The sequence below is a fragment of the Sabethes cyaneus genome, chromosome 3 (assembly GCF_943734655.1).
Source record: "Sabethes cyaneus chromosome 3, idSabCyanKW18_F2, whole genome shotgun sequence".
Classification (NCBI taxonomy): Eukaryota; Metazoa; Arthropoda; class Insecta; order Diptera; family Culicidae; genus Sabethes; species Sabethes cyaneus.
The window spans coordinates 117,913,188-117,926,537 of NC_071355.1; the positions used below are offsets into that span (position 1 = coordinate 117,913,188).

At 37.3% G+C, this 13,350-nt stretch overlaps 1 protein-coding gene across 6 annotated transcripts in view; it reads left to right on the plus strand.

Annotated features, from left to right (window-relative positions):
• LOC128742843 (basement membrane-specific heparan sulfate proteoglycan core protein) overlaps positions 1-13,350 on the plus strand; it is a 1,551,467-nt gene that overhangs the window by 155,126 nt on the left and 1,382,991 nt on the right. The gene's annotated exons all lie outside the window — the stretch shown is intronic.

Genomic DNA, 13,350 nt, shown 5'->3' on the forward strand with positions numbered 1-13,350 from the left:
TTATAAGTATTATAAGTAGATTTTGCTAGTATTTTTATTGACTAATGTTTTATGGAACAGTCTAAAATTTCTTGAGTTGGATTAATTCTCAAGTTATGCAGAAATTTCTGATTCATTTGTACGAGCCTCCCCCACCCTTCCCGAGAGATGAGGGGTCTTAAATCACCATATTAAAAATCCTGTTTTAAAAAACCCCTCGTACCAAATTTGGCTCCATTTACTTAATTAGTTCTCGAGTTATACAGGAATTTGTGTTTCATTTGTATTGGACCACCCCTTCTAGAGGAGGGACTCAGGCATGCCACATATAATTTTATATTTTTTGTTGGAAAAAACTGGCTATCTGTGCAGCGAGGAAAAATATCTGTGTAAAAATCTGTCCAATGCATAACAATGAGAGTGAAAGAGACAGAGAGTTCTTTTGCTGACTATTTTTGTCTCTTTCACTCTCATTGTAAGAGCTCAAAAATCTGTTTAATCTGTGTAATTGGCGAAAATCTGTATTCTATGCAAACAGATTCTGTACAGGCGATTTCTCTCAAATATCTGTAAAACACAGAATAATCTGCGCATGTGGCAAACCTGGGAGGGAGTGGTGTGTCGCGTTTTTCAGCCACTGAACCCAGAAAGTTCATGGGTTCCATCGTCTTTCCGTTGGCCGGGCAAAGTGTAGCTGTGAAACAGACGAAAAAACTGGAATCCTACTGCAGTACGAATTAATTCGTTGAAGTTCGAGTGCTAGCGCGCATCGTATCTGCTGATAGCCACTGGAACAGCTTTCCTCCCGTAAACTGCATGTTATAAGAGACCGACACCGGGAGAAAAACGCAACCCCGATACAGCCAGCAGGCTGACCTGCTGGTGTTCGGTTTGTACCGAAAGTGGTACGACAGGAGATCTATTAAACTCTTCGTTTAAGGCGGAACCGAAAGTGGCTAACGTTATTGTGTTAGTGCGACAAACACTGTACTGTACATCTCATGTGTTCGTTAAAAACCTAAACATTTATTTGAATATTGCATTAGTATTGGTAATATATGTCAAATAGGGGAGCTTGCAAACATAAACAGCTGATCCGCAGCCAACCGCACTGACTACAAACATCCCGAAAAAGGGTTTGTTTTCTTTATCAAGGCATTCCAATTCAATCAAAATTAACAGCAGCAACTGAATAATGCGTAGGATCACTAGGATGTTTAATTAATCCGCTTGCATCGGATTGCGTTTTTGATTCCTGCGTTTGCGTTTTGTTTGTTTATTTCACTCTAAACTTTGATACTGTGTTGTTGCTTTTTCGGAAATCGCTAGTTCAACGAAATATGTGCGTAACCAAATATCTATTAACTAATTCCAAATTATACATTGGTCGCTTTTATGAACACGTAATGATCGATATGTTCAGTTAAATTTATTTTCCATTAGCAATTATGTTTTGCTGAGCGTTTATTGATACACAGCAGATCGATAAATTGAATTACAAGTTTTAGGACATTATAACAGCGCTGGAAGCACTGATTACGTGGCGAAAGCGTGCTCTGCCAATACAGATGCATTTTTAAGGCGCAAAACAATACATGCTTCGAATGGTAGCCATTTATCCAGCCATCTTTGAGCCACTTTCGGTTTCCCCTTAATGGGGGAAAACTCAATCTCAGCTTGTACCGCAAGTAGTGCGAGAGAAAAAATCAGAGTGGTTGTGTACAAGACACGACCGCATATAGGTGACGCAGGACTACATAAGTCTCTTTGTGGCGATAGTAGCATATATCCATGCATGTAATAATACGTTTTTTCATGTATACATGCTACATGCAGCATATATAGGATTTGTTGAGACTACGGGTTGAGAATATTTAATTATTTTCGAATGAATGTTACTAGCGCCTCAAATTTTACTTCAACATCAAACACTATTTAGTTAGACATAGTGTTTTTTTCTAATTCCCGTTGTAATAAGTAAAGCCATTCTAATTTTCATCATTTGTTGGATGGATTTAATGAAAACTCCAAAAGTTCTTGTGCTGATTTGACTAAAACACAATTACCTTCCGATCCGTGAACTTTGAAATCACTGAAAAGCGACTATTAAAGCATATTATTGAAACTACGCAACTGACTACAACATTTCTGCAAGTCAGGCAAGTTTTCCTGGCTGTAGAATAACGACAAAGCCTTGCGTGAGTTACTTTCATTTATGAATTACGGAAATTAACACGATTAGTCGACATTGTCTTCTTCGTCGCACGAAAAAACGTTGGAAATTTGGCTGGTAGGACTTCTTTAATGATAAAAAGCATTTAAATAGATCTCAGCTCACTTTGATTGATCGCGTATGATTGACAACTAACTCAAATATTAGGGAATAACTAGTTTTGCATTGTGTGTCATAAAAATGTTGATATTTTTAATAATTTGTGTTGGATAGGGCGGGAATAAGCAATTACGACAATGTAGCAATATACCCTATCATCACTCGATTTCGTGTAATAAATGTGTAAAACCGAATGATGTCGTTTGTTGCAATCGCGACACGAATGCTTAATTGTCATACATATGCCCCTTTCTCAGACAATTGTAACAAACGCCGGCTTGCATCGCCTTTGCGTTTCTGTCGATAGCAGAGGATAGCAGAAAGTTTTAGCAGCTCTTCACGTTGATGATTGTAGTGAGCCTTCTCGCAAAACACAAACTTCATTTCGTTAACAGCAGTACCCTACTAGCACGGTTGTTACAAAGTAGTTGTGGTAACTGAATTATGACTAATTTCAGTCGTAATTCGGTTGCTTCAACTAGATGGACCTAATGTGTGCTACTTGGGTAAGAACGGTTGATTTTACTTGCTCCTTTTGAATTAGTACTGGTGTTCCAGATTTTTGCTTCGCTTTCTGGTAGCTGACTTCTACGCTCTCAAGAACTTGTGTATGTTTCTCCAGAAAGGAGATCGTATCTGTATATGTGGAAATCTCTCCATGGACGTTGTTTGCTTCCCACTGCTTCTTGATTTCGAAATCAAGCCTTGAAGCGATGGTATTTACCAACAGAATGTCTGAGAGGCCCGGTACGTCGTACCCGTGGTATCTGAGTGAATCGACGTGTCGTTTGCACTCTTCGATTAGCTCCCTCAATTGCTTTCCACTCTCCTGTGTCATTGGTTTTAGCTGTAGTAGTCGACAGGGATGCCACATATAATTCTGTGCTTTTTGTTGGAAAAATCTGACAATCTGTACGGCGAGGAAAAATATCTGTGCAAAAATCTGTCCAATGCAAAACAATGATAGTGAAAGAGATAGAGAGTCATTTTGCTGACTATTTCCGTCTCTTTCACTCTCATGTAAAAGCTCAAAAATCTGTTTAATCTGTGTAATTTGGCGAAAATCTGTATTCTATGCATACAGATTCTGTACACGCGATTTCTTTCAAATATCTGTTAAACACAGAATAATCTGTGCATGTGGCAACCCTGGTAGTCGACTAGCGTGAATATCGACTATCTTCCGTTTGTCTTCGTATCACTGTTGGAGAAAATTACATGCTGCGTCATAATTGTTTTCATTGATGAATTGTTGATTGATTACACCGGCGGCTTTCCCTACGAGACACTTATCTATATGATATAACTACGTAGTTGCATCCTCGGACGGACACTTTCTCATGATAGCCAAAAACATAGATTTGAATTTAAACCAATGCTCCGGGTTGCCGTCGAACGTTGGTGAGGGCGTTGAAGACTTGCCGGAATACAGAAAACACACCGTTTCTAGCTAAAATACTTTTTATTTTATCACCAACTAATCAGGTGTGGTACACTGGGAACCAGCTGTAATTGAGCATTTGACCGCATTTCCCTTTGATTTTTTATCCAATCCAACTGTCTGCAGATTTCCGCACGAGCTGCCGTATACTGTTGTTCAAACTCCACATATTTTGACGTAGGACTACGTCTTACGGCAAGTTTTGAAATAGGGTGTCATTCCAAAAAATCGAAAAATGCGAGCGTCACGAAAAATGAAAGGTTTTGAGCGCTAATAGCTCAGCGGTTTTCCAATCGATTTTCAATATTCTTACACCAATCGATTGGAAAATCTTCTAAGAATTGACACAAATAAAGAAAAGTTTGGATTCTTGATGTTGAACTATTGAAAAATTGAAAATAATGAACCTATGTTTTACCAGAATTCTCGCTTCGTGATTGGTTGTTGGAAATGACGTCATCAAAGTAGAAACGCGTTTTCACGATTCGGCTTATAATTCAGTCAATTTTCAATAGATTTCCCAGATATTTACACCAATTGATCGGGAAATCGATTGAAAATATTGAAAATATAGAAAACTATTGATTTTGTTTTTGAAATTGAATTTGAAAAATTGTTGTTTGTGAATTGATTTTGAAAATTTGAATTATTTTCATATTTTTGCCTTCCCTCGTCAGTGCTTCCCTAGCACGGATGACAGAAATGTACACGACATAAGCTATGGGTTAAGCTTCCTTATGATTGTATTTAATTTACGCCCTATAGAATCCGATCGAAAATTGTTGAGCTTCAGTTGTTGCTGCTTCCCACGAATAAGGCAACGAAGACATGCAAATTCACCAAGCGAGGTGTTGGAGCTGGAGCACTCAATGATCGCTGCCGTGATGGAATATCTGGCGACAGGAGTTCTGGAATTGGGAGGACATATGCTGCTCGCGACAACGAAACGATCAGAATTATCGTCACTTGCAGCTGGCCATCCGCAACAACGAAGAGTTGAACATATTGCTGTCCCGTGTCACCGCTGCTATGAGAAGTGTCTTTCCGAACATCCAAACTGTTTTGTTGCTGCCCAAGAAGACGGAAAAGAAGGCTTAAATTTCCAGCATATCACGTCGAAAAACCGTTCTTTTAAGAACGAAACATGTGTTCATGTAGATTTGAGGAATTTTCACTCACAGATGTAAATTCTATTTAATTTAGATTGATCTGATTGTTCGCTTCTTATCAAATAATTTTGACCGATCACCTCGTGGTTTTGTTCGCTTGTTGCTGGTGGTTCATTTCGTTGCCGTGATGGCATAGGTGGCTGCTGAAGTCCTGGAATTGGCAGGAAATATGCTGCTTGCGACAACAAAACGACCAGAAGCATCCCACGTCACTTGCAACTGGCCACTTGGAGTGGTATTTCATCGTGATTCAGGACCATACACGAACGGTTTCGTTGATCGCATAGCTGCTGAGGCTTTCCGGTTGGTCTGTTGCAACAAGCCGTGCCTGGTTAGCGGTTATCGGTACTCCAATTTACCGAACAGAGAATTACGTTAAATGCGTTAGTGCAAGTTTATTGCAAGCAGGAGTAATGATAATCAAACAATCGGTTCTTTTAAGGGCCACACAACGATTGAAGAGTTTATTATTTTTTCTTGCCCAGTTAATACCATAATTAACAGTCAACGAGGGAAAAGTTGAATTTTTCGCCATTGCGGACGACCAACCAATGACGGCAATAAGTTTTCTGGTCACAGGTGACATTTTCTGCGACTTCCAATACGTCTGCAGGTTGTAAATGCTTTATCCGTGTCCTTTTATAAGCCGCAGAAAAGTTGCGTAAAATTTTCAACTTTTTGAAAACTCGCGCGTACCGTCTACCGATTACCAAAGGAAAAGCACTATTCAACGTAGAAACATATCATACAAATTTATTTACTGTTTGGTTTAGTTACTAACTTGGTTTCGTTTTAATAAAATAGATTCAATCAATTCATGGATATAACTCCAAAATCGGTTGAGGATTGAATGTATACAATGTTTCTACTTTGATGACCGTTACGGATGTAGCTTGTATACATGAAGAATCGTATTATTATATACATGGATACATCCTACTATCGCTACAAAGAGACTTACGTGGTCCTACGTCACCTGTGCGGTCGTGTCTTGTGCACAACCCCTCTGATTTTTCCTCTTCTTTATTTTGACTGTTGGGATCCACCGAGAAAAATGTGATCTGTCATTCATTCATTTCGTTGTACGCTGTATCAACCGTTCGTAGATAAGATTCCAGTACATACTCGTTGAGAATAGTTTTTTCATCGGCTGCATTGTGTAACTTTGTAGCAATGCGTTCTACCTTTGACTTCGTAAAGGCACATTTCCTTTGCAGCGATCCCAGTGTGTGTGTGTGTGTGTGTGTGTGTGTGTGTGTGTGTGTGTGTGTGTGTGTGTGTGTGTGTGTGTGTGTGTGTGTGTGTGTGTGTGTGTGTGTGTGTGTGTGTGTGTGTGTGTGTGTGTGTGTGTGTGTGTGTGTGTGTGTGTGTGTGTGTGTGTGTGTTGTGTGTGTGTGTGTTTGTGTGTGTGTGTGTGTGTGTGTGTGTGTGTGTTTGTGTGTGTGTGTGTGTGTGTGTGTGTGTGTGTGTGTGTGTGTGTGTGTGTGTGTGTGTGTTTGTGTGTGTGTTTGTGTGTGTGTGTGTGTGTGTGTGTGTGTGTGTGTGTTTGTGTGTGTGTGTGTGTGTTTGTGTGTGTGTGTGTGTGTGTGTGTGTGTGTGTGTGTGTGTGTGTGTGTGTGTGTGTGTGTGTGTGTGTGTGTGTTTGTGTGTGTGTGTGTGTTTGTGTGTGTGTGTTTGTGTGTGTGTGTGCGTGCGTGTGTGTGTGTGTGTGTGTGTGTGTGTGTGTGTGTGTGTGTGTGTGTGTGTGTGTGTGTGTGTGTGTGTGTGTGTGTGTGTGTGTGTGTGTGTATGTAATGATTTTTTCTATCGCCTACTTCTCAGAGATGGCTGAACCGAATCATTCGCTATTACTTTTGTTTGAAAGGTATTATTGTCTAGTAGATCACTATTGAGTTGTTTCGTGATACGTTTCGTTTAACCCTTTAAGCACGGAGGGTTTTAGTTACGATATTTTTGGTTTTTGGATCAATATAATTTTTTTTATCTCTCGAGATACCAAAACCGGTGTATTCTACACATTGCAATAAATGTTTGCTAAATTTAGCAACCTACACAATTGTGTGGGTTCGGCCTTATCTTATACCATTGCACTATGGGCAAAAATGAGCTGAAAAAACGGACGCAATTAAGATATGGCCGCTGGCTGATAAAATGTAGGTGATCTTATGTAAAATTTTCCGGAGAATCGCATGGTGCCCACCGCTTTCCTGTTTGTCATCGGGAAGTGCCCCATTTTGCTCATTTTCTCCTATTTTTAACATTTTTAACCCTTTTTGGACTATACCAAGCCAGGTTTTGAAAAAACAAAACATGAAAACTTAATTATTTTGTGTAAAGAAGTCCACAGAATCGAATAGGGTTGACCCTGTTTAGTTTAGAGCGAGATCATCGCTTCGAGGCTCATAGACTTCAGCTTCTGGAGCAGCGGAACGGTCGTTACGCAGCTATGGAAATACACGCACGCAACTTTCTGCAAGTTAAGTTTTTACTAACCTTAATACAACAGATATACCGGAACGTCCAGATTGGCTTAAAAACATTTAAATGTTGATTCAACAATTTGTCTTAGAAAATCCCATAGTTGAATACATCGTTTGGAACACTTCTTTTTTATTTTACAATTTATAAATGACCAGTTTTAGGTTCCGGTGGTACTCTAAACGGAAGTTCTGTAGTGTGGAGCATGAACGAATGCTCTACAGCAGTGGTTCCCAACCTTTTTTCGGTTCGCGTACCCCCTGACGGATTTCCCTATACTATTCTGCAGCGAACTAAAGTTTTGGCGAACCCCTGGGGGTTCGCGAACCCCCATTTGGGAACCGCTGCTCTACAGTATAATGTATTTATTCTTATTGACTCAAAATGAGATGGCAGCAGCAGATTTCGTTTTATTTCATCTGTTACTTATGACGTAAAAAGTAATCCCACTGCTATCTGGAATATTTCCGGGAAAATGGATTCAAAATTTCCTAATATATTATTTCATTGAAGGGCAATCTAAGGTGGTTCTTTGAAGACAAGTTGTATAAAAATCGATCAAAAAATAGTAAAGATAGAGACAAAAGTGTAACGGCATGTACACTAATTTTTGAAGTCCCGGCGGGAACGTAAAGGTAAAAGTAGGTATACAATAAGGCCGAACCTACACAATTGTGTAGGTATGCAAAACAATGTGCATAAGTAAGTTGTAAAAGTTATTTGCCGTAAATTTTTAATTACATTAATTAGAAATACTTATTACCAATAATTTTTTATCCAAGCAATTTCTAAATAACGGATCCAATAAGAAAATACGACAGATAAAACTTTTTGCTGTTTTCACAAGATTTTGAAGACTAGATAATAATCAACCCAAGCACAAAAGAAAACTTCTTTTCAGCCATTTTCTATTTTTTCTACGAGTAACGATGTTTACACAAGAGATTGGTGCCCTATATGTAAAAGTACGACGTTTAGAAAGGAAAGGAAAAAATTTTAAAAGTAGTCATGTTTCACCTACACGAATGTGTGGGCTCGGGCTTAAAGGGTTAAAAGTTATAAGCAAAACCCGATTTAATCCACCTAGTGGTGAAAGGAACCTTTGTTATACGGTCATACTTGCTATTTGAGATAGAAATCGACACGTCTTCGGAACATAATTCATCTATTGGTTATCGTTGCGTAGTGCGTTGATTTACATAAAATTTTTGAAAATTGAATAAGTTTACAAAACTTGAACAAAATAGGAACACTTTTAAATTTCGATAGATCCTTTTTTCATGAAATTGCCGAGTAAGGATAAGTAAGTTGTTATTAATCTGAGTAAGTGCAAATAAAAGTAAGTTGTAAGTGGAAATCTTATCCTTTAGCATATACATTGTCTAGTAAAGGTCTAGTTTATAGGTTTTTGAACTATGCATAGTTTCCTGTAATGCCATTCTATTTGACTCACATCAATAGAGTTTTCTTGAATAATTTTCATCAATTTTTATTAACTTTTGGTTACTCACGCTGTTGTATTTTATACAGCACGTGTAGGTTTTTCAACGCCATATTGTTATAAAGTTACAAATCGTTTTCTAACTAACGTATATTCTTCAACAAACTTATTGTGAGCAAAATATCATAATTATTCAATGCATTAATAATTTAAATTGTTGGGAAAATTTATGCAGTAAAACTATCAGCAAATGTAAAATGTTTAAAATGTATCCGTCTGCTGGTAGTCGAGTAATGCGGAGTCAAAATTAGAGTATTTTTTATAATCAAAGTTCCACAGATCCTAAACAAGCAAACATTTTTTTAATATTTGTACAATTTTGTAGTACGTGAAAAAATCATACAACAATTACAAAAAGAGCAAAAATAGAAAAACTGATTTTACAAATTCATATACAATGAATAAGATATTTCTATCTTCGCTGCAGAGATAGAAGGTTACTGTCTTTAGCAAAATTTCTTGTAATAATATGCTCTATAACTTTGCAAAACACATCAATGTGTTATATTGACACTGAAGAAAATTTTTTTATTTCACTTTTAGGGGGTTTAATCAAAATTTAAATTCCACCAGACGATAGAGCTTTCAATGTTAAGAAACTCTTCCAAAGGTTCGATAAACCTAAAACCAAGTTTTCCCAGTCAAAACTCTAGTGCACACGTTTTCTTTGGCTTGGGGCTATTGTGCGCGCGAGTAACTGTGTTACAAAAGTTGGCGCGAGTGTTCGAAGGGTAAACATATTAACCGGTAAAACCAATTCTTATGCAATTTTGCATATATATTCGTAGTGTCAAAACCTCTCGTTTGTTATTAAAATAATTCAAATTAGGTAAATTATCCTGGTTAAAATCATTATAAATTATTGTTAATTTTGGTGTGGTGTATACGGTTGCTCATAACTTTCAAATTAAACGTCCAATCAAAAAACCATTCAATAGTGATCTATTAGGATATATTATCTTTCAAATGCGACTAATAGCGCATAAATCGGTTTGGCCATCTCTAAGAAATAGGCGATAATTATTACCTTGTCAAAACAGGTTTTTAAAGCATAACTTTTAAACTACTTGCTTGTTTTCAATTAAAAATTCAATTAAAAATTGATATTATTATGTTGCATTCTTTAGTGAAAAGCAGATTTTTTACAGTTCAACGAGTTTACTTCTCTAAATACCTAATAAGTGTTAAAGTAAAGTTAAGGTAAAGTGTTAAAGCTAAAGTTAAAGTAATTATCCCGTTAGTCTCGAAGAACGTTCTTTCACTAACAGAGCTTTCTGATTCCTACTGCAGGTCACAGGCGATTATTTTGCCTAACCTTTAAGTTCCGGACATCGAAAATTGGGGTGCTTGCAATCAGACTTTTGGATCCATTTAAATTAAATTTTGTTTCATTCGAATTCAATTTGTTTTAAGAGAACCGAATTTAAACCGAAGAAATACGACAAATACTCCGGAATATCAGCTATCGGTGCTTTTGGAGCTCCAAATTGGTCGTTTTATGCCGTAGTGTAGGATGTTATAGACGTAAAATTACAAAGTACAAAGATACAATTTTTACCATGCATTGGATACATGCAGAAAGATGTCATTGAAGTGTTCGACTTAAAATTTTCTGACTGTTTGATTATCATTGGGAACAATAGTCACCCCGACCATAACATCAAATCAAGTCATGTTAAGTCATGTTCTTTATTTAGAAGGAATTGAAGATGTTAAAGAGCTGCGAGCTTTTTCGATTGTCAAAGAGTTGTTATCGAAACAGTTGTTGAAGAACCAACATCAGCTATGGAATGCTCAACAACAAATCTGACATAGCCTAACCGTAAGCAGCTTATTCATTAGTACCATTTTTGTTTAGGCCCTTTTGATAAAGCAGTCAAGATCCTAAAAAATCATTGATACGGTAAAATGACATCTTTTGTTAAGGAGAATATCTTTGCAAAGTTTCAGCTAAATCAAAAATAACAAATTAAAATCGTTTTGCGAAACTCCGTGGAATCGCTCATTATCAAAACATCGCACAGAGGGGCCGGGCCGGACTAAAATGAAAAAATCGATTTTCGATTTTTATTTTTTTTTATATTTTTTATGTACTATCATTGAATATATATTTGCTAAATTTTGAAGTAAATCGAGCTTGGAGAAGTTTTTGAAGATACCAAAGTCAGTAAAATTTATTGAAATTCGTAATGCGAAAACTTTGCTCCCTTTGATATTCAACTAGTTTTAGTTAGCTTAAAATATTAAACACCAGTACATGTAAAGATGTTTTTTGATAGGAAATTTTCTTGGGAATCCAATAGAATTTTTAGATTTCACAAAAAATCATTGTTATAAAAGTTACAATATAAAATAAACGTTTATAATTTTTTTTAACATTGGGACGCCATCTACTTAGAAGTGCATGCTAGTGCAAGGACCGTTCATGTTTTATTTTACAGGAAATTTTGTCTAGTTTTCAAAAATCATAGTGGCATCTTGCGCCGTTTTGCGCCAAGCTAGATACTGAGATACACGCACCGTCGCTGAAAACATATGGTGGCCCTTAAATATCAATCCTGCCCAAAAACTTTGCACACAATTTTTTGATTGCTTTCAAATATTCTTCAAATTTATCAGTATACTAGCTGACCCGACAAACTTCGTATTACCACAAATTAACCTGTGTTGTACATAAATCATGAATCTCGGATAATCTTTGTCACAATCTCGAGTTTTGCAAGTTTCTGAGGAGTTCAACCTTAGATGATTCATTTTAGCAGTTACGTAACTATGAAAGCATCCCAGGTAACCAATAAGCATGACCAATGCTATTCAAATGTAGGCCAATAAGCATTTAGTCGCCTTAAATGCTACTTAAATGCTATTTCGGCAAAATATACAGCTACTTTACTGATAACCTTCTTATAGTGCTGACAATGCTAATTTACAGCTAATTACCGACACGAAGAATTTGAATACAATTTTGGATGCCAATTTACAACACCTATGCAGTCAAAAAGCTAATAGAGTAAGGAGGGGTAAAAGTGCGATGCGGGTAAAAGTGCGATTCAATGATTTATCGGTGCAGATTCCGAGTAAATTTTCTATATTGATATGGATGGGTGACTACTTTAACAGCTTGAATCTTACGTAAACTTTGGTTGCTTACGAAGCATAGTTGCTGAGTTATGTGCAAATGTTATTTTAGGGCGGTTTTGATGGAGGATATTACTTGTTGAAAATTTGTAGTAGCGTTTTACATCACTCACATATCTGTTTTGAATATACGGTGAAAATAATTTTCAAAACATATTTCGCTTTTCCGTAATTTAATCTAACCCCATCTAGCGTCTAGCGGGGTAAAAGTTCGATTCACGGACGGGGCAAAAGTGCGATTCATGGACGAGGCAAAAATGTATAGCTAATTATATATAGCTTTAGGCACTATATTACAGATACTAGAAATGAAAGATCTGCAGAAAACTGTGTGCTCTACAGGTGTTGGTCGAAGAAAAAGAATGTATTTCCGCTGCTGATACAAAAAACAAACGTTTGGAAAAATTTTGATCTAACGGAGGCTGCAATACACCAGCGCAAAATAGAAAAGGTGCAAATTGAAAATATTCCTTACCGAAACATAACGCAGATTAAAGATAATATGGTTTTGTTAGCTACTGCTAGGCTAATTTCATGGATTCTTGCTTCGTACTTTTGCCCCGCGGTATTCGCACTTTTGCCCTGCTAGTGGGGTAAAAGTTCGAATCTGCACTTGATCAGAAGAAAGAAGAATTTATTTTGCAAAACACTATCACCGCAGATGATTTATAGTTGAATGTGAAGACATTGAGTTACTGCATCACTATAAAATATATTATGTTGTTGTCCTTCTTTATATCTCACGAAAATTGTTGACAACTTCAAACATCGCACTTATGCCCCGCCCTACTCTATACAACAACGTGCAGTATGTCCCCTCATTGCATAGCCAGAAAGCGGATAGTAATATTCGCCATAATTGTACAACATTTCGCCGAATATCATTTTGCGAAAAACCTTAAGCGGAATGTACCATTTCACGGAAAACTTATTTGTGGAAAGTACCATTTCGCGATCCCCTCCTTACTCGCTATCGCTCGTTCCAGGAAACCCAGGTAGACCTAGGAAAACAAATAAGCCTAGACAGTAGTGATTTCTGCTGGGAGTTGCCTCCCCCCAGTGGGCGGCGCTTCCGACGGCGGGTCACCGGCAACACTCGCGGCCGTCTCGTCCTGAGTGATCTAGTGTTACTATAGATAGTTTTTGTGGTCTTGTTATTGACTAATGTTTTATGGAAGAGTCTCGAATTTCTCGAGTTCGATTAGTTTTTGAGTTTCGCAAAAAATTCTGTTTTATTTGTATGAGAGTCCATATCCCCCTACCACAGGGGTGAGAGGTCTCTAACTATCATAAAATAAATTCAAGACTCCAA